A 15,457-nucleotide genomic window follows, 5' to 3' on the forward strand; every position below is an offset into this window, starting at 1 on the left:
ATTTTGGGCACTATGGTCCTTCCACATTTTCTGTCACGGGACAGCCCTGACTTTAGCTAGATGGTGATGCAAAAAMGATTTCACTGAATGCTCAAGTGCCACATTTTCTGCCTAGATCTTCAAAGGAATATACTGAAGAGAAGATAACAGAGAAGATCTCTGTGAAATCACAGTGCAAAAAGAAGTTACTGCCAAATAATCCCAAAGCATCTGAGATAGCTTCCACAAAGAAAGCAGCAGGGACTCCTGAAACACAGTTCCTATACATCCTTATTAGGAATGTGACACCGTTACTTTCACAGCTAAGGCTATGAAAGCTTGCTGAAATGTTCAAAGGAACTTTGGTAGGTTTATTTTTCTCTTTGGGAAACAAAAGCTATCACTAAAGGCCTTATAAAAGGTAAGAAACTTTGACAATCTTGAGTCTCTGCAGGCAGCAATTATATGCAAAAAGTTGCCCCCAGTTTATGTCCCTTAACTGCTTTTCATTTTTGACACTGAAAAGAGGGCTTTTGCAGTCAAGTAGTCAGCATCATGTTATTGTTTAATGAAACCAGCTGCATGAGTGCAATGCCACGGCTGAGACTTTTTTACATGTAAGCAAGTCAGTGAATTCAGAATCATGGATTTGCAGCAGTCATGATTTTCACCCCATGTATTACGGGCTATCTGACAGTATTGTAGACAAGGAGCCATCTCTGTGTGTGCCACAAGAGAAAAACCAGCCACTGCACTGAAGCCCAGTTGAAGTGTTAGGTGTCCCAAAAGACAAATTAATTTCCAACTTTGTGGATTTATTACCATACATTAAGCTGATGTGGTCATTTTTATCTGAAATTACTTTCTTCCTAAYTTTGTATATACATGTGCAACACAATGAGGTAATGATGATTGTCCTGTACACCTTCCCTGTCCCATTTTAGTTCTATGCCATGATATCCTGTTAAATGTAGTTACCAAGATGGACTTTGGTTTTAGTTCTAAAGTGCAGACAGGAGGTGGAAATAGAACCCACTGACTGAACTAATTCATTGTGTGAACCAGGCAGCAAATACAGATGTGGAACTCCATATTCATGCCTCAGCATGGGTATCTCTTCAATATCGCACCTGCAGGTATTTATATGATCACACACTGAAATAAATGCAGCATGTGTGGGTGTGTAAAGCTGCACCTGTACATATAATGAGACATCCAAAGAAATACAACAAGTTTTATTGCAATGCTACTTGACAGCATTCTTGTCCATTTTATCCTGCACATTCTGTGTTCTGTAGCCTTATCCCTGCTGCTGCTGCACCTTTCTCTAGTCTGGGCTGCACTGTTCTGTGTACCTACCTGCCTCTCTCATCCCAAGGGAAAAAAACCCTCCTACTTTGTCACTTCCTCACTGCTTTCATTCTAAAGACTAAATTCTGTGAACCATCTGCCTGTCCAACTTCTGTTGAGCTTGAAGTAGGGGGAAATGAAACGGCACAGAAGGCAATCTCCTTTGGGTCTTCTTATTTGCCTGCTTCATAAAAATCATGTGGACTTTTCCTATAGGGCAGCTACTCACTGGCAAGTCCTGCTCTGGCACAGAAATATYACACATCTTGGGATTGGTTTTGAGAGTCCTCTTGCAGCCAATGAAAGGACACAAACCTAAAACCTCATGAGGTGTGTGCAGTGTAGAGCCTCGTATTTAGTACATTAAAAATATCATTACATCAAAGTGCACAAAGAACACAGACATTGTTTTTACCATTTTTCAGGGGAGGAAACTGAGCCAAGGTATCCAAGTAAACTGCCCAAGAAAGCATCAGTTAGGCTAAGTGTTGGAACATCCCTACTTACATGGAATTTCAAGCTGTGAAGTAATTTAAAGCTCCTTAAGACTGAACAATTGCCTGCCAGAAAGGTTAGACATCACATCATTGGTAGTACAAGAGTACAAGAGAAAACATGAAGAAAATGAAACCATTATTGCTATGCAGAAGTTCTGAAACCACTGGATGGTGACTTAGAAACATATGGATGTTGTGTTGTMGTTCCACTCCACCATAAAAGCATGAAGTCTCTATATCTGTATATATTTTAAGGAAAAAGGAATATTAAGAAATATAAGTTGCTCCTTAACACTTCACAGGCAGACTCAGCATTTCCAAGGTAAGAGTAGGAGAAAGTGCTGCCTAGTCTTTAGGCCAAGGGACTGTGAGTAGAGGAACAAATTCCACTGATTCTTTTTGCCTCAAAATTGGCTAAGTCAATCAATCATTCCATGCCTTAGTTAACACATCTGTATCACAGATAATATCTCTAAAATATTTCCTTTTTCCAAAGAAGAGGCCCCCTCTTTGCTCAGTCAGAGATTCTATTTTCCCTTCCCTTCTGAAAGATGCTTTGGCGAAAGAGAGATTTGTTTCATGAAATTTACTGCGTTTGTTGTGCTGACATCACAGAGTCAACGAGAACAAGTATTTATACTTCTATTATGCCTTCATTGAACTGAACAAGGTGTTCAACAGGACATTTTAATTATAATCCCACTTCTAACAGCATGAGTAAAGGTGTTTAAAAAACACAATCAAGCATGAAATAGAACAGTAAACATGCCATTTCAATTACAAAATTATGTATAAGCACATCCTTGCACAGTATAACGTTTGAAGACTACAAGAGATGCTAAAATCCTCACTGAAACCCTGGGAGGTTTTGTGCACAGGATTGAAGAAGCCAAAATACTCCTTTCTTGCACTTTTCTRTAGATTCATACTGAATGTTTGACTCCAGAGAGAAATTCATGAAGGCCCAAACTGACAATTTTTTGTACTAATTTCCATGGAGAAAATGTAGCATTGAGCCTTTTTTCCCATTGCATTGTCATGTCAGACATCTGTTTGGTTTGCAGAGCTCTTTTTCACTTCCCAACCCGACAGTCCTGAAATGGAAAAGCAAATGTCCTGGCAGATCCTTGCACTGTTATCTATCCCATTTACCTACACCAGTAAAGTGCTCTCCAGCAGGAATGGAACAGAAGAAATATTGTTTCATGTTTATAGTTACACGTGACCCAGCAGAAACTCCTGGACATCTGTGGCCCCTCTGGGCGCAGGGGGATACTGGACTGCCCTGCAGATTGCTGTAAATCCCCCAGGCTGCCAACGATGTACCACGACTTCACCTAGTCCCTGGTTCAGGAAAYTGATGCAATACATTGTTTTACACAGGACATTCRGTGAACTTTGTTTCCTAAGTTGCAYCCYGGACACAGCTGGGAAGCTGCCTTCAGCTTGCAGAGACACTCACTCCAGGAGCTTCTGGATGAGTATATGATGCTTCAGTTTGGCAAAGTCCAACCTCTCTCTCTCTGCAGTGAATCAACAYGCACTGCTTAGAATAATACAACCAGGCTCTCAGAGAAACTTGACAGCTCTGACAGGCTGCTGTAACTCAAGTCTTTTTGGCATTGTAAGCAAAAGAGAATGTTGATGATTCCACTGGTTAGGGACAGGGACAGGACAGGGAGGTCTGTGCTGTCCATGTGGGACAAGTGTGCAGAAAAAGTGCTGCTGAGGTGGGAAAGATGACAGTCAGGGGCAGATTTGCCAGCTTTCTGCAGCCAGATGAGAATGTGGACACTGCTAGTTGGGACTTTCCCCTGYTCTTCAGGTAAATTCCTCTTTCCAAAGCAGCAGCACAATGCCCTCCTGTTCCTCCACACAGCCCCAGTGAGGAGAAAATTGGAAAATTGGAACTTGCACTTCTGCCATGCAGRTTAGACTTGAACCAATGCTGTATGTATTACGCTCACAAAGACATCTGGAAATCATAATGTGAAATCTGGTGCTATCTCATGATCTGGACTATTATCTTTTCCACAAACTATAYTGTTCTGTTTAACAGACTATGTGATTGTTCATGGTATAGAGTCTTCTAGAGAATTTGACCTGAAAATTACTCCATTACTGTGATTTGATGTGAACTTTCTTAAAAATGTTGTAGTCATTTAGATGCCACTGTAAATACACTGGATTATTAGGTGAGGTTTGTAAGTATCAATATTTAATAAGCTGMCAAACATACATGTAAAAGCATTTAGTTGACAAGAAACTATAYGGGCATCTGTAGGTATTTAATAGCACAGACAGCATTAAAAGTTTGACTGTCATCCCTTTTTTGAAATACAATTTGTTATTCTTTCACCAGTCTTTCAGAACTGAAGGAAAAATTCAGTGTATTTTTTCCATTTCTGGAAGAACCTGTCTTTCTCAAAATGCCAGAGCACCTCATTAGTGGAAGCCTTGGTTAGCTTGTAGATAGCTGGCGAGGTGTTTTGTTGTGCTTGTTTCCACTTCATTTTTCTCCACTATTATGAGTAAGTGGAAGTAAAAGCACAGTTTTCATAGCCTTTAATGGAAGCAGAATCTGCTTTTACTTCATGGCTATTTTCCATTCTTCTCCTGGCACTACACAGAAATGCATGTGAGGTGAGATGCAGTGGAGAGGTGATTTGGCAGTGAGGGTTCCAAAAACCAACACTAAATGCAGATAACGTATTTTTTACTAGTTGTGCACATCTACGAGCCCTGACAGAAATGTAAGAGAAACCTTATACAGAGAAGTCATTAACCAAGATTTAAATTTGGAAAATACAGGAAATATGTAAGAASCTAAATTTTAAGGCTCACATTTAACATCTCTCTACTTAAACCAAATCAGCAAATGAGGCAAAGTTGTGAAGTTTATCGATACTAGAACAAATGAACATGAGACCTACCTGATTCCTGAAGCTTCTCCTTGAGTGTACCATTTCTGTTAAAGTTGTGTTGCTTCTTCTATGTTTCAGAACTGCTGGAGCCAGTTCAGGTCCTCCCCATCTTCTGGATAAATTGGGTTCCAACATCTACAACTGAATAAATACACAGAAGGTTTTACACCATTTTCTCACCACCAGATACAACTCAGGGGGTAATTATAAATTGGGATCATAACTAGTTTGTCCTGAATAGTTATGAGAAGTAACGATGCATAGGAAGGAAAACATCTCATTGATGAAGAGAACACCATTTTCACAGTCAGTTTTAGAAAGCCATATGTTTTATATATACATTCAACACAGAAACAAGCATGAAGCTTGGCATTTGAAAGGTCAAATTTTAAATTGAAGCCATTGTTCAAACATCTTCCCTTGCAATGAGAAGCAGAAACAGCTTAGGCAAAGCCATCTATGTCTTTCCTGCTCCCCGACTGGCTCTCCTGCGCACAAGAGAACTGGATTCAACTGCARTCTCGGGGCCAGTCTATCTGTACCTGCCTCCAGTAAGAATTTGTTTCTCTTCTCTTGGGATGGGCATGCCCAGAGGATGAAACCTGTGCAGGACGAGTTCCTGACCATTGCTGCTGGGCACTGCTGAGGCCCAGAGCCTGGACCATGGGACACCYTATACTGCTGTGGGGCTGGGCACCTGCCAAGCCCACAGATGGGGACAGGATGGAGGGTGGTGGCATCGGCTCATCAGCAAGCCTTCAGGTGTTAAGGCCTTGAGGGCACAAAGGCTGTGGGGAGTGAAAAGGAATTAGGTGAGAGATGATACAACTGCTCTGCAGAGCACAGCCACAACGGGAGCTGTAATCACAGAGGAAACAGAGTGTCTGTCTGAAACACTATTTCTGCTTTTTTTTTGTGTAAATATAGGAACTATGACTTCATGTCTCACACTTCGAGAGATGTACTCTTGGGCTTGTTTTCTTCTATATCAGAGCTCTAAGAAATCCAAAACRTGTCTCTCTATTTCAGTTCTGGCTGGAGGTTAATCTCTAGAAACAAGTAATGTAACATTTCCATCTATCTTTTCTACTCTTTTGGCAGTTTTAATTATACTAATATGCTATGACAATTTAAACAAGACACATCTCAGCTTCTGGCCTGCTCTGTAATGGTTCAGCTGCTACATGTGCTCCAGCATATTTTGCTCAGACAGGCTGCTGCTGGAGGCAAGGGGGAGGCAGAATAGTGCCCTTCTGTCATGAGAGGTTTCATTGCACTGATCATTGTGTGTTTGACAGATTCTTTGTCAATGTCAAGTGTCTTTTGTGGTTAAGCCCAGTAAAGCTAAAACAAAAGGTCTCTTAGATATGAGATATATAGTGACATTACTGAATTCACTTGGAGGCAGTAATTTTTTGTCAGCCTATGAAAAGAAAAATGGAGCTAATGGGAAAACAAAAGGAAGATGCTGGCATGCCTTTTTAGCTATTTTTGTTTATGTCAGACATTGTGATTGACATCTGGCCCAGAACACCCCTTCAACCATTGAGCCYAGTGTCATGAAACAGAACAAAGAGAAATTGCCAGCCAAGAAAACACCACTGGCTCAGAAAGCACTGCTTTTTGTTTACTTTCTTTTAAGTGTTTCRTTTTCTGTAATCAGTATTGTTACACAAAAGTAGTTCACTCACATGCACCCCACAATTACTAATTGAACTTTTAAGTTTCCTTCGTGTTTGCTTTCTTCCTGCTTGCTTGAATGGCACCAAAGTGCTGGTTTGGTTGGATGACAGTCTGTCATAACAGTGATGTTTGAGGTTAGTGAAAACTGACGTGAAAAATACAAGCCACTGGCCTTTAACCGAAATAGCAGCTCTGGTTTTTGTGGAGTTGGCAGGCAGCATTTTTAAACCCCTTTCATGGTGAAGGCAGTTACAACATGTTTTTCTCTGTATCAAGCAGTTCCATCATGAAGTACATTATCTATGTCTGTTGTTATATCAGGATATTGCCTTTGAAGAGCAGTTTGCTRTTTCTTATATAAGGGCACTGCTCTTTTGAAGTGTCCTAAAAGGGTTAAGGTAATTTTATGGCCATTCTCCAGGGCCAGGCCAAATACAAAGCTTTAAAATTTGTTTAAGAGTGATTTTAGGGAAATACCAGAGACCAGAATAGGTCCTGTAGACACACAACATCAAGGAGTCCTTGTCACCAGCATTCTACAAGTACTGTAGAATTTCAGAGACCTGGTCAAAATTATGTATCAGCAGGAGGAAATTATTCCTTAAATTTCTAACCTCATCTTGAAAGTATGACACTAAACATAATAGCAAAATAAGACTTTTCCCAAGATGAGAGCAAGACAGTCCATCAGCTACTTCCCTCCATACACTCATATGATGAAATCATATTAAAATATTTGCCCAAATAAAAAAGTGACTTAATCACTTAAAAAAAAATCTGTGGAAGTTGGCCTTTGAATGTATCACATGTGATGGAGTTRAACATTCTTGCACCATTTTAACAGGGTACCCTTCAGGAACACAGGGGTGTATTCTCCTGGGGAAGCAGACACTTAACACCCCTCAGCATTAATAGCAGATATGCTTACACTTTGAGTGGAGAATTTTTCTCTGTCTCTTTGCACAGTGCTCTAAGAAGAACTTTGAAGAAATTGAGAAAAACAGAGAGYGCACTATATTAATTTTAAGGAGATGAAAGCAGTACATGTCATTCCTAAATTTCATGGAAAATGCACCGCTAGTAACAAAGATGAGTAGAAAATTTCAAAATCATTCTGAGCAGCATTAAAATCAGTCTTCCCTGATTTTCTGTTTTCCCCTTCTTTTCAAAGCACATACATTAAACTCATTTTATGCTTATAATGTATATAATGATTCTAGACAACATAAGAAGGACACTGGGATTCTTCCTATTTCAACGTATAAAGTGGCAAGCCAATTTATGCAGCTTAAACCATTGCTAAAGAAGATGTATCAAAAATTGCCTGTGATCATTACAAATAACAGCCTGAAATGTTCACAAGAAGCTGTTTGCTTATCATATTTTCATTAAAACATCTTTTCACCTGATTTTCTTTTCCCATGCCTGTAACCTGCATTGTAATCAGTCTTATTAACTGAGAACATAAATATGATTTATTATGGTCTGATAATGGAAGCTACATGGACCAAGAGAAGGGATATATTGTCCTTTGATAAAATGGCTCTTTTCTCTCAAATAGAGCTCTATCATGAGAGCATGCAGAATGTAGTGAGTGATTATTTCCTGAGGGTGAATGATGGCAGAACCCTACAGAAAATCTTCTTGTTGGCCATGACAGCCTCCGAGTGTCCCCAAATCTCACTGAGTTTGACAACCTGCAGACACTTTTGATGAACTGTATTCTTCTGTCAGAGACAGCCTGTCTGGGAGGAGAAAAGGGAACCTTTATCGTCTGATCTGCTATTATTGTCTTGATCTTTTATAAGCAATCTCTAATGCACATGAATATAATATCCTTTCACAGAAGTGCCAAACATAATAGAAATGTAGTTAAAGGACCCTTTTCCCGGTTATGTAAATGTYCTAATACCATAATTAGAAAAGATGGGTTGTGAATGATAGCAGTAAGGAAAGGGTAATCAAAATGTTTTAACATTATCTTTCTGTTTTAAAGACCGAAATCTGTGATAAATAGCATTTATGGTAGATATGGGGAACCAGCTTGTGCTGAAGCTTTTACCTAAAAAGAAAATAGTTTTGAGTGTAAAACTGTTATATTTTCATAAAACACATAAATGGCAGCTGGTCTTAAGCCAGGAATGATTACTGGCAGATATGACTTAAAGAAAATGAGTATTCCACTCAAAATCCCTCCATGGCTGTTACAGAAAGAACAAAGCATTGTTGTTATTAAGTAATGTATTTGAACAAAGGGGTGTTCAAGACCCGCTAAGTTCTCCAACAAACCTCTCTTTTATCTACATCCAGAAGAAMAAGCATACCCAAATCTTTTTCAATTAACAGCTGTACACATTAGCAAAACACCCGTCTTTCTCAGCTCAAGCAGTCTGGCTTATTTATCACAAAAAAATGTACTGTTTTGGGGGGAAGGTTTCCAAGTTCCCCAGTAAAAGCACGATACTTGATTTTTCATTAACCTTTTGACATCTGGAGCTGGGATGTCCCAATATTAACTACTAATGGTCTTTTGCATTACCAGTTGGTGTTGAGAGAAGTMCCAATTGTCAGAGTCAAAAGGTTAATCAGCAATTTCACACTGGTGATGTGGTCAGAGTTCACATGTTACTGTCTAAACAGGAGGAAGAAGAAAATAAAGCCATTAACAGAAAACTACATCCCAACATTATTAAATCCCTCTTGGGTTTTTTTTGGGTTTTTGGTTTTTTTTTTTTGGTAGAAAATATTTCACGATCTGTTTACCAAATATTCTGACTTTTTAGAGGACCTTGCAAACTTCCCTTTGCTGGGAAGTCCATGTCCAAGTATGTGACCAACTTGTTTGGTTTATTCTGCTTTTCAAAAGCAAAAAAGTAACATTTTAGTTACCCACCAAGTCTTCAGTCCAGGCCAGTGTGAGGGGGAAGTCTTCTGTGTCTGTAACCCATGTAGATTTTATTAAACTTATCCAAATGGCCTAATTCAGCCTGAGAGTTGTGACCTCTCTGCTGAAATTGAATACATCGGAGTGTCCATTCATTCAGGGTGAATTTCATAGTGCAGATGCTTTATCAGAGACAAAGAATACTGCAGAGCAAAAACCTGAGTGTAGACTTTTCCCTCCTAACCCTATTTCTGTTTGGATTGTAGAAAATAAGTCAAGAGAAGCATTCCCTTAACAAATATGGACAGCCATATTATTTCATGTGGAAGTACCCACATAAACAGCCCTGCCAGTACCTCAGCTGGTGTCACTTTACCAGAGCATACTTTACCTCGGGGCCCAAGAGCCCTCCTATCCACAGAAAAAACAGATCTATTTTCTAAAACAAAATATAAAATATTGCTGAAAACATTACAGCTTGGCATTTGCTAACAATAACAATGTTCACACAAAATGAYTTCTCATTTGCCCTGCTTTTATCTGAAATCATTAACCATTGCTTGTCTTGTGTTTAGCCCTGATGAAAAAACTTCTGATATCACCATATTTATCAGGCTAATTCTATGGGTTTGAGACATTCTATCTTTTTCCTATGTCCAAGACAAATAAGTAATGAATCTTGCCTAAAACAACAACTTCCATCCTGGATATTTTCTGCATCAGATAGTTCCTCTCATCTCTTTCTCCAGTTCGAACAAAATCTACAGCTAAAATCTTTCCTCTCTTGATTGCCTCAGTTTAAATGGGGACCAGGATATTACCCTGGAATGTTCTGAAAAAAAATACCAGTCTTTCCAAGTCCCTTTTCCTTAGTCCACCAATTAGCTGTCTATGGAGCCTGAGTGTCCTTGTACATCATCCCAGTCCCCATCTGTGTACTTGGCTGCACATGCTTATGCAATTATAAATGGTGAAAATCTAATAAAATTAGGACAAACCTGAGCAAGCAAAAATTCTGTTTAATCTCTCAAACTGGATTGTTGAGAACTTGCTGAATTCCCCAAACCTCTCTCAGGTGCCAATGAGTGAGTTAATATCATACCAAAAATCTCACAGCATAGCAGACTTAAATTTGTACTTCCAGAATCTCATACACACCCTCAAATAATGAATTTAATGTCTCTAAAGCACTGACAGGGGAAAAAAAAAAAGCAGTTTCCTTCAGTGACCAGCATTATACTCAGTGGTCCTGAGTTTGAAAATAAGAACACAGGTCAGATTTGCATGGGGAAATAGTSGTCATTTTAAAGGCCTGTGCCTTCCTCTATTGTATATTCATATRTGTACTGGAGCAATCCAAGCCTCCTGCCTCTAGGAGAGGACCACTAACATTAGCATACTTCTCAGGCAAGTCCTGAGAAACTCAACATGATGGGAGAATGAATGTTTGTTTTATCTCAATGTGATGCCTCTCCAGACTTTATTTTTAAAATACTGTTTTGCACTTTACCACCAGTGGTAACTGGTGGTTTGCATAGTAATAATCATCAGTCTGGAATAATCCCAGATCACTTAATGAGTATGACTTGGGTTGAAATTAGGMGGAATTTTCCTTGAAAGGGAGAACAGAATTATTTAGAATTGAGGCACAGGGAATCAATTAATAACTTTGTTCTTGGGACAAAGACACTGAGGTCTTTTAACTCAAGTTTTGAGGGCTTTGGATTTGTATCTAAGCCAAACTATGTATTTGTTGCAGAATGAGGCAGTTTGGTGTGAGAAGGAAAACGTTAGGTTGTAGCATTGGGTCCATAGGTCAGAACAAAATGTCTGCAGATCAACTGATTCCTTTTCCTTCCCACCYCTCCCCCTACCCCCCCAGATTAATATTCCTTATAGATTTCGTTTCCAGATATGTGCCTTGTTTACTCTTTGAGATCTTAGAGAGTTTCAGTGAGGAGGTGACCAGGTCAGAAACAGATTTTCCATGACCTCGCAGCTGAGATACTGCTCCCACTCATACACTATGGGATGCTGAGGTCATAGAAAACAGAACTGGAAGGGATTGTCCAATACCTGACAGCATTCCCCAGATTTTTGACTACTCTGTCAGAAATGCTCCAGTGATAGGTACTCCATCATCACTCCAGTCAATTATCCCAACAGACAACTCTCCTTTCCTAAGTGACAAATACAGTCTAACCATGAGAGAGACTGATTGCTTTCTTAGGTGTTATATGTTTTGCTCAAATACAACTTTAAAGTATTTACAGCTTTCACCTTGTTTCTTCATTTATTTCTGTCTCTGTTACCAGTCCTTCACCATTCTTACTTTTGAAGCAAGAGTATTGAGATCACCTGATAAAGGAGCAGTTTGCATTAGCACTCAGGATGCACAGCGCGGGCTGTGCCTCTCCATGGAAGATCTAAATATAAAGCAAAGAAACGAAACTTGGACCRGGGAGACAGAGGTTCTTTGTCCCCTGCATGATCTCAAACAACATATTTCCTCTCTCCAAGCCTCTTTTTTCCCCCCAAAATAGGGACTGACAGCTTCCTGTCCTCTCTCTCTGGGCTCATGGCTCTTCTGGCTAGTGGCTAGTGGGTAGGTCTGATGAGTGTGAGTCTGACCTCCAGGAGGCCTCTGGACACTTCCATATTATATTTGATAATGAAGCCTCCTGTCTTATCCAATCAAGACAGAATAAGTAAGTCAGACCAGAGAAAACTGTCTCAGCACAAAATGGCAGCCTCAGTGCAGCAAAGTCAGAGCCATTAGCTATTGACTACTACAGAAATACTGAAACTGCATCAGGGATTTCTTTCTTTAATTGCTATTTAGGGATTTAAATGAGATTTTTAAAAAGAAAGAAAGACAGAATGTTTAGTCTACAATCACTCTTTGCTGCCAATACAGGCTATCATATAAATTACTTAGACACTTTTAAAAATACATTATTTACTCAATAACCCATAATGGGTCCAGAGCTCCTTTTACACGCTATTATAGAAGTACATAATTGCTGAATTTTCAAATGGATATTTCTTAAAGGCAATAGTCTGTAATGGCTCCTTCAAAGCTCTTAGGCTTTTATCATATGAAGGCCTAAGTAGAAAATGTTTAGTTCACTGATCATTGACCTAATAGAGAGCAACAGCTTCTCTGGAACAACTATTGTCTGTTGGGGAAGATGATGTATGAATGACATTTAAAAAAATTCTTGGAAGTATGTGCTAGAGAAAAATTACTGTCCAGTGCAAAGCAAGTACTGCTGATGAGCTCCTCAGAATCCTTTTGTTTGGTTCTGCTTGGTTTAGATTTTTAATTTCTGTGTGAGCCCAAGAGCAAAAGAAAACAGTTGGTTTTGTGTATGAAATGTGAACTCAGTCTAGGACCCATGTGGATCAATGAGAGACATTTTGATGTTCTCAGAGATCATTCAGCTCAATTAAAAGTTGTCTCAAATGAAAATGCAATGTAAGAAGCTGAATTCTGAAATTAGAGAAGTAAGGGATGCTGCAATGGGGCAAATCACACTTTTTAAAATCATGCTGAACACCAAAAATCATGCTGAACACCATAAAAACCCACAGGCCTATACTGAGCTTGATCTGGAAAGGAAACAGGCAACTTGATATGTTTTCATCACTATTGCTATGAGTCTCACAACTACTGAGCTGCTGTTCTCTACTTACACTTAGCTTTGAAGTCTGCTGCTTCCATTTCAGAAACAAAGAAAGGTTCAGGCTCCTAAAAGCTTGGTGTAAGAAAACACATTTTCTCTCCCTACACATTCTGGGCAGTAAGCTCCTTGATACTACTGCCAAATAAATGTCAACTTAGGGTCCAAGTGCAGCACCAGCCAAGATGAATGTGTCCTGGAGGCAGTCAGGTAGAGCCCAAGGACACCTCCAGCTGTGGGTCTGACGGGCCAGGGGAGAGGTCCTTGCTGGGTGGCACAGCCTGCTCAAGGGCTTGGGGCAATGGGATGTGCAGCTCACCAAAGGAGGCTACTGAGTAACCTGCTCAGGAGCTGGGTGTGATCYTAACACTGTGTGCCATCAAACCAGACCAACTACCCCCAGCACAACACTGTTTTGTATGTGATTTGACATCAGAAGCACTCACATGCCTTTTATCATCAGATTTCTTCAGCCTGGTAAGGCTGCCTGGGACTCCTAGCATTCTGGCATGATTAACACAAAAAAATACAGTTGTTGGCAATTCTAATAGTTCCTTCTGTTTGATGCATCTGATCGAAGAGAAACTGAAATCACAGACCAATATGCACCCAGGCTGCACCAGTTAGCCTCATCATGCAAATGAGGCACACTTGCAGGTGAACTTATTAGAGATCAAATAGTTTTAGGCACCGCGGATAATGAAGGCAGAGCGCTTATGTTGCAACAGTCAAAGCTGGAATTTAATCATGTTGTTGATACCTACTGCAGCAGTGAACAAACACAGAAACAGCCACAAAAATGAAACTCTTAGAATGAAAGGAAGGTATAAACCAGACAAATAATAAGAATAAAAAAGACCCAAACCAAGGAGCATAGCAGCTTTTGAGAAGGAAAAATCTTGCACCTTAGATCTGGAAAGACTTTGAGCCCTGCTTTTTTCAGCTAAGTAGTTGGATAAGTGGGGGTTGCAAGGAGAAGCTGATGGGGTGTCATTGTCTGTTCCCAGAGAGAAATGGCTCCCAMCTTTGGAGATGATCCTGCAAGGAGAATGGGGAAAGCCAAGTAGCACAATGCTTGAAATCAATGAGACGGTGAAACATAACCCACACTAGGAAGCAGCATCTACTAGGAAAGAATTAAGAAACAGAGAAACAGCTTCCTGGGTGGAATTTAAAACAGGTTACACAACTGACAGGCTGGATTAGCAATTTGGTAGGATTAAGAACAAATACATTCTGCAGAGTCATTAGGCCCTTCTGCTCAATAACCCCTCACATGCTCTTACCCTCCTTTATGCAAATATCTGGGGAGACCCTGAGCAGGCCCACTAAGATTTGCTTGTTTTGAGGAGCAAAGATGAGACCCAGCAGGTGAAATCTGCAAAACGGAAACATTTGAATTGCTTTTGGYAGACAGAAATGGATAAAAATACAGCTTGGCATTTCTTCTAATACCATTTGGTAGTAGAAGAGCTCCAAGGATGTCAACAGGAAGCCCTAGAGGTTAGAGGGAATGATGTAACCATATGTGACATAATGCTTGTTGTAGAGATTTCCTGGAACCGATTAGTGCCATTCATAACAGCAGCCAGCAAGAATGTGAGGACTGGGTGAAGGCCTAGGCAGCATTCAGGCATTGGATATTTTTCTTTCTCTTTTAACACGATGTCTGCTCTCTGTTGTTTCAGATGCATAATAGAACAACTGTGTGGTATTCCCATGCAGCTTTGCCTGGGAAGACTTGGAAGCCACACACTTACCAGCAATGTGCAGCTACTCCCACGCAAAGGGTCACAGAGAGAGAACTGCAGAGGTGGAAGAACAACGAATACACTGGGCTCCTCTTTCCCTTAGAATGCACTCCGCTCCATTTCTCTCTTAATCCTAGAAATATAAGGTGCAGTCAGGTCATCCTCATCAAGATATTGTTTTATCCCTAGTCTATTTAGAAATGCTATGAAGAGCCATCTATATTTAACAGGAGGCCTCTGATCTGTGTGAGTGGGTGGAAACTGATAGTGAATGACATGGATGCTGACAATGGCACACAAACTCCACAACACTCTTAAAACTTTTAATTGCATTTTAAAGTAATGTAACAAGGCAATGTTTAATGAGTACTTTGTTAAAGAAATTCTGACTTTATAAGCTAATTAAAGAGAAGAGMGGGTTACTGCACTAGGGCAAGAAATCCAGGCTGCTGAATGTCTATACTAAAGCAACACGTAATTCAGATTCAATTGGCAGCTTTGCAAATCTCCAGCCAGCCCGAATGAATGATTACTTTTTTTTTTTTTTTGGATGGGCAAATAAATTATTATTATCATCATGATTATGTTAATAGAAAAAAAAGTAAAGGATAGGCAAGTACTTTTTTTGCCAGGGCTGGTAAATTTTCATGACACTTTTTGCAAAGCTGTCATATGGCTGGCTTAGATGAAACTGGAAGGCTTTATG

General features: G+C 39.9%; 1 long non-coding RNA gene across 6 annotated transcripts in view; it reads right to left on the reverse strand.

The window, feature by feature from the left end:
- The window catches only part of LOC130578379 (uncharacterized), a 77,645-nt gene that overhangs the window by 8,352 nt on the left and 53,836 nt on the right, over window positions 1-15,457 (reverse strand). For all 6 annotated transcript variants that reach the window (XR_008965878.1, XR_008965868.1, XR_008965872.1 and 3 more), the window contains 2 exons: window positions 14,761-14,884; window positions 4,760-4,891 (listed from right to left, as the gene is read on the reverse strand). This is a non-coding gene — a long non-coding RNA (uncharacterized LOC130578379). The remainder of the gene's footprint in view (window positions 1-4,759; window positions 4,892-14,760; window positions 14,885-15,457) is intronic.

This window comes from Malurus melanocephalus, unplaced genomic scaffold, assembly GCF_030028575.1.
Source record: "Malurus melanocephalus ecotype Western Australia unplaced genomic scaffold, MMel_1.1 scaffold_8, whole genome shotgun sequence".
Taxonomy (NCBI): domain Eukaryota; kingdom Metazoa; phylum Chordata; class Aves; order Passeriformes; family Maluridae; genus Malurus; species Malurus melanocephalus.